The following is a 6,000-nucleotide window of genomic DNA, read 5'->3' on the forward strand; positions in this document are numbered from 1 at the left end:
CAGGAGCCCAGAGGACCTGTGGGTCCTTTGGAGTCACTTTGCCCTCAGAGACTGTTTACCCATCTGCACAATGGGCCCCGTAAAGCAGAGCCCCCCCACTACTGCTACACATTAGAATCACCCGGAGTCCCCAAGCTGCACACGTAGATCCCACCTCTGATCAACAGAGTCAGCCTCTCTGAGGACAGCCAGGCTGCTGCTTGTAGAGCTCCCCGGGGCTCCAGCACCCAGGAGGGGTGAGGACGCCGCTCACCATGGCCAGCACCGCAGCGCTTCACGCACATTAACTGTTAAACCAGACAGCCCTGTGGGGATGGTCCTACTTTCACTCCCATTCTATAGGGAGGCAAAGTAAATTGCCCCAGATCACACCGAGCCAGGTTTTGAACTCACGTCCTCCCAGCAAAGCCCATGCCCTTGGCCACCCTCTGAGCCCCAGAACTTTGCTGTCCCCAAACTCCTGAGGTGAGGGGCACATGCCAAGTTGAGTTGAGACCCTGGGATTGGAAGTCAGCCTGTTTGCAACCTGCCTGTACCACTGACTGAGGGAAAGTCGCTTCACACTCTGGGCCTCATTTCTCTGTCTGTGGAGAGGAAGCCATCCTCTCAGCCCTCCTGGTTTCTGGGGAATGAAAAGCACTGATGGACAGGAGATGGGTTTTGCAAACCATGAAAGGCCGAGTGCAGCTGAGCTGGTATTCTCACTGGAGCCTGCCACTTCATCCTCATCTGCGGTTTCCTCTGTGTCAGTCACACCACAGCCACTAGACAGGGAGCAACTTAGGGTGGGGCCCAGGGTGAGGAGGTGGGGCCCAGGGTGAGGTGCTGGGGCCTGAGCCCCCAGTAGAGAAGTGGGTGGGGGTCTCCAGCTAGGAAGGAAGGGGTGGGAGGTGGAGAGCAGTCCCGGGGAGCAGTCACTAAGCCCCACGCAGGGCAGACTGCCGGGAGCACAGGTTCCATGGGGCCCAGACACCGTCCCTTGCCAAGCAGGACACAGGCTGTGCTGCAGCCATCTCCACGGGGCCTGGGGTTTCCAGGGGGCTGTGTGCCCAGAGTGTCCAGAGTGCAGCCGGCACACACTGCTCTATTACTGATGGAGAAACTCAGGGTCAGGGAGCTGGTGGCTCTCAAAAGATGGCGAGGCCCAGGCTGGGCGAGGTGGCTCACACCTACAATCCTAGCACTTTGGGAGGCCGAGGCGGGTGGATTGCCTGAGCTCAGGAGTTCGAGACCAGCTTGGGCAACATCTCAAAACCCCATCTACTAAAAATACAAAAAACAATTAGCCAGGCATGGTGGCACACGCCTGTAGTCCTAGCTACTCAGAAGACTGAGGCATGAGAATTGCTTGAACCTGCGAGGTGGAGGTTGCAGTGAGTTGAGATAGAGCCACTGCACTCCAGCCTGGGCAACAGAACAAGACTCTGTCTTGAAAAAAAAAAAAAAGGGATGGTGTGGCCGAGAGTGTTGACAGCAGGGATTCCGGAGTTCCCAGATCTGAGTTCCAAAACCCACGCAGCCACATGCTCCGCCTGGGCTCTTGGGCAGGTCACCTCACTGAGTCTGGGGTTCTACTCTGTATGATGAGATGATGCCTCCTCCACTGGTGGGTGGATCAAACGGGGCTCCAGAGTGAGGGCCTGGTACATAGTAGGTGCTCAGGTGTGAGTATTTTCATTCGAGGACTGTCCATTTAGACGAGTGTCCTGAGCATGCTCCTCATGATTTGAAATCAAGTTCCATGGTACAAATGGGGAAACAGTCCCGGGGAGATGGCCTGATTTGCTGGGAACACATGGCCATTTGGTGGTGGGTCTGGTCTCAGGACACCCAGGGCAGTGCTCAAACCACCCCATGCTGTCTTGGGCAGAGGCCTCACTAGTCAGCACATCCCAGCTTGTCTACCCAGGGCCTTGTACCTTGATTCAAATTCTGGCTCTGGAGGCAGGGCATGGTGGCTCATGCCTGTAATCCCAGCACTTTGGAAGGCCAAGGCAGGTGGATGGCTTGAACCCAGGAGTTTGAGATGAGCTAGGCAACATGGTGAAACCCCATCTCTACCAAAAATCCAAAAATTAGCTGGATGTGGTGGCGCACGCCTATAGTCCCAGCTACTCGGGAGGCTGAGGTGGGAGGATCACATGAGCCGCAGTGAGTGAGCTGTGATTGCACCACTGCAATCCAGCCTGAGGGTGGAGACCCTGTCTTATCTATATATACACACACACACACATATATACATATATATACACACATATATATACACACACACACACATATATATACACACACACACACGCATATATATATTCTGGCTGTGCAGCCTTAGATAAGTCACCTGCCCTCTCTGGGCTTCAGTGTCTTCAACTGAAAAATGGAAAACCATGATCACACATAAGGTTGTATTGAAGAGGACAGGAGAAACCAGGAGTGGCAGTATTTGGTGACCTTGGAGAGCCACAGGCAGAGGGGAGAGGGGAAGAAGTCTGCATCTGTCAATTCAGCAGTTGAGCCATTCGTCATACTCCACTGTGTTTTAAAAAGGGTCTGAGGCTGTTCTGGGTCTTCTTAGACCCATTCAGCAAGGTAGGCTCCTACAAGCGTGTTTCAAGGCTCAGCACCCAGAAGTGCCCCCAGCATGACCTCCCTTCCCATAGCCTGAAATCTCTGTCTCTTTTCTTAATTTCTCTCTGTGCACTTAATGTGCTAATGAAATAGTTAATTCCACAGTGCCCTCTTGACAATTGGACATATGCCCAGCAATGGGCATTACTTTTAGCATCTCCCGGAGTAGGTTGATAATTAGGGAGGGAAAATCCTGCTGTTGCCAGAAACAGAGACAGAATGTGACCCTGCCAGCTGACGGGCCCAGGCTGCCTGAAGGCAAGGCCATCACTCCAAGGTCAAGAGTCCATGCTGCCTACCCTCATCCATTGGCCAAGAACCTCCTTCGGTCTCCCCAACTTCCAGGCCTTGTTCATGACAACAAGAATTGTTTTGAGCCCCTCTATGTGCCAACTACTTGACATACGTTAACTCATTCACTCTTTTTTTTTTTTTTTTTTTTTTTGAGATGGATTTTTTTTTTTTTTTGAGATGGAGTCTCGCTCTGTCACCCAGGCTGGAGTGCAGTGGCCGGATCTCGGCTCACTGCAAGCTCCGCCTCCCGGGTTCACGCCATTCTCCTGCCTCAGCCTCCCGAGTAGCTGGGACTATAGGCGCCTGCCATCACGCCCGGCTAATTTTTTTGGATTTTTAGTAGAGACGGGATTTCACTCTGTTAACCAGGATGGTCTCGATCTCCTGACCTCGTGATCCGCCTGCCTTGGCCTCCCAAAGTGCTGGGATTACAGGCGTGAGCCACCGCGCCCGGCCCATTCACTCTTTAAACAAGTGAGAAAGCGAGGGAATCTAGGCTGAGTGCCAGGCCAGGTCTGTGGGGTCCGAAGATTGCTCCCCCTCCTCCTGGAACAAGCTGCCTCTTCGAGTCCTGCTTCCTCCACCTTGACCCTCATCCTTTGGTTCAGTTCTGCAGCTACCAGCACCAGAGCATAGTGACTGCTCAACAGTCAGTAAAAGCCTTGGATAAGCTCACGGGGTCACGGACTCAGAGCCAGTAGCGATAGAGAGGAGTGGAGCCTTCCCAGGTCACTCACCAAGCAGGAGAGTGGCAGAGACTAGACTCACAAGTCTCCAAACTCCCAGTCAGAGCTCCAGGATCTCTGCAGTCCTGCCAAGCTGGCCCATCTTTCCAGGACCTTTTCCTTAGGACGCCTCATCTTCCAGTGACAGGCAGTTCCTCAAGACCAGGTCACCAAGTCTTCCTTCCACGCAGGTGAACACGCAGTACGTTACACAGCATGGATGCTGACATGTTGGCTGGGGATTCCCATATGGCTGCTGGGCCCCACCCTGGGAGAAGGCCCCAACTCCTGGGTCTCAAGACCCCAGGGTCTTTTAGGCATCAAGGCCCAGAGTTTCACCCAGTCCATCTCAGAAGGGCCTGTAGGGGAAATTGTTCAATCCCCATCTGACAGATAGGGAGATGGAGGCCTGGGGAAGGCCAGGGACTTGCCCACTGAGTGCAGAGCCCAGGCCAGGACACTTCTGTCATAATTCCTTTTCCTAAAGAGACCCAGCCCAGAGAAGCTGTCAACTCAGCTGGTTCTCATTTCCCTTTCGGGTCCCTCGGCTCCTGCTGATCAGTTAATCAAACTGACTCCAAGTTTCCTCTGAGCTGGGCACCAGAAAGTGAGATGACTCAGCCTGGCCCTAGCCCTGGATAGCCTCACAGCCAGGAGAGAAGACTGGCTCAACAACATCCCCCAGGAGACGCCCTGTTACATTGTGTGGACAAGCTGCTGTGCTCACATGCTCCCACCGACGAGGAACTCACTACCACCAGGCAGACCCCTTCATCTCTGTTCAGCTCTGGCTGAGAAAATCCTTCCCTCAATGTTCTGGACACATTATGCAGTGAAGTAAGGTAGTCCATGTGGTGTGCAATTTTCTAAAAATGCCTAGAAGAAAGCCTGGAAAGATGTTCTTCCAACAGTTAAGAGTGGTTTATCTTTGAGAGATGGGGTTGATCGTGATATTTATTCCTTCTTCATATTTATTCCTATTTTCTAAATTTGCTCTAGCATTTTTTAGCCTTAGTTTTCATATATATATATATTATTTATATATATATATAAAAAAAATAATAGGGACTAAAATCTCTACCTTATTGGTAGACACCAGCACCCTTTCATGATCAGAAAAACATTCAACAAACTAAAAATAAAAGAGAACTTCCTTAACTTGATAAAGGCCACCTATGAAAAAGCCACAGCTAACATCAGATTTAATGGTGAGAGACTGAATGCGTTCCCCCTAAGATCAGGAACAAGACAAGGACGCCCACTCTTGACCCTTCTATTCAACATTGTACTGGGGGTTCTAGCCAGGGCAATTAGGCAACGGAATTAAACAAAAGGTATCCAGATCAGAAAAGAAGTAGTAAAGCTAACTATTTGCAGATAACATGTTCTTGTATATAGAAAATCCTAAGGAATACACACACACACACACACACACACACACAAACACACACAACCATTAGAGCTAACAAATGAGTTCAGCAAGGTTGCAGGATACAAGATCAATACACAAACGGTATACTTGTATACACTTGCAATGAGCATTGCAAAAATGAAATTAAGAAAACAACTCCACTTACAATAGCATTAAAAAGAATAAAATATTCAGTAACAAATTTAGTAAAAGTGCAAAACTTATATTCTGAAAACTAAAAACATACATATTTTTTGAGACGGAGTCTCACTCCGTCAACTAGGCTAGAGTGCAGTGGTGCAATCTCAGCTCACTGCAACCTCTGCCTCCTGGGTTCAAACAATTCTCCGGCCTCAGCCTCCTGAGTAACTGGGACTACAGGCACCTGCCACCACATCCGGCTAATTTTTATATTTTCAGTAGAGACAGGGTTTTGCCATGTTGTCCAGGCTGGTCTCAAACTCCTGACCTCGAATGATCCACCCACCTCAGCCTCCCAACGTGCTGGAATTACAGGCATAAACCACCAGGCACCTGGCCTTAAAACTACAGAATATTGTTGAAAGAAATGAAAGAAGACCTAAGTAAACAAAAAGACAGCCATGTTCATTGATCAGGAGACTTAGTATTATTAGGATAGCAATATTCCCCAGTTTGATCTACAGATTCAGCACAATCCCTCTCAAAATCCCAGATGGATTCTGTGCAGAAATTGACAATCTGATCATGACATTCATATGGAAACTCAAAGGACCCAGAATAGCCAAGACAGTCTTCAAAAAGAAGAACAAAGTTGGAGAACTCACACTTCCCAATTTCAAAACTTACTTTAAAGCTTATAGGCATAAAGAAAGACCTGTAGGAATAGAACTGAGAGTTCAAAAACAAACCTTCACATTTATGGTCAATTGATTTTTAATGAGTGCCAAGATAATTAAACGGAGA

The sequence above is a fragment of the Macaca mulatta genome, chromosome 1 (genome assembly GCF_049350105.2).
Source record: "Macaca mulatta isolate MMU2019108-1 chromosome 1, T2T-MMU8v2.0, whole genome shotgun sequence".
NCBI lineage: Eukaryota > Metazoa > Chordata > Mammalia > Primates > Cercopithecidae > Macaca > Macaca mulatta.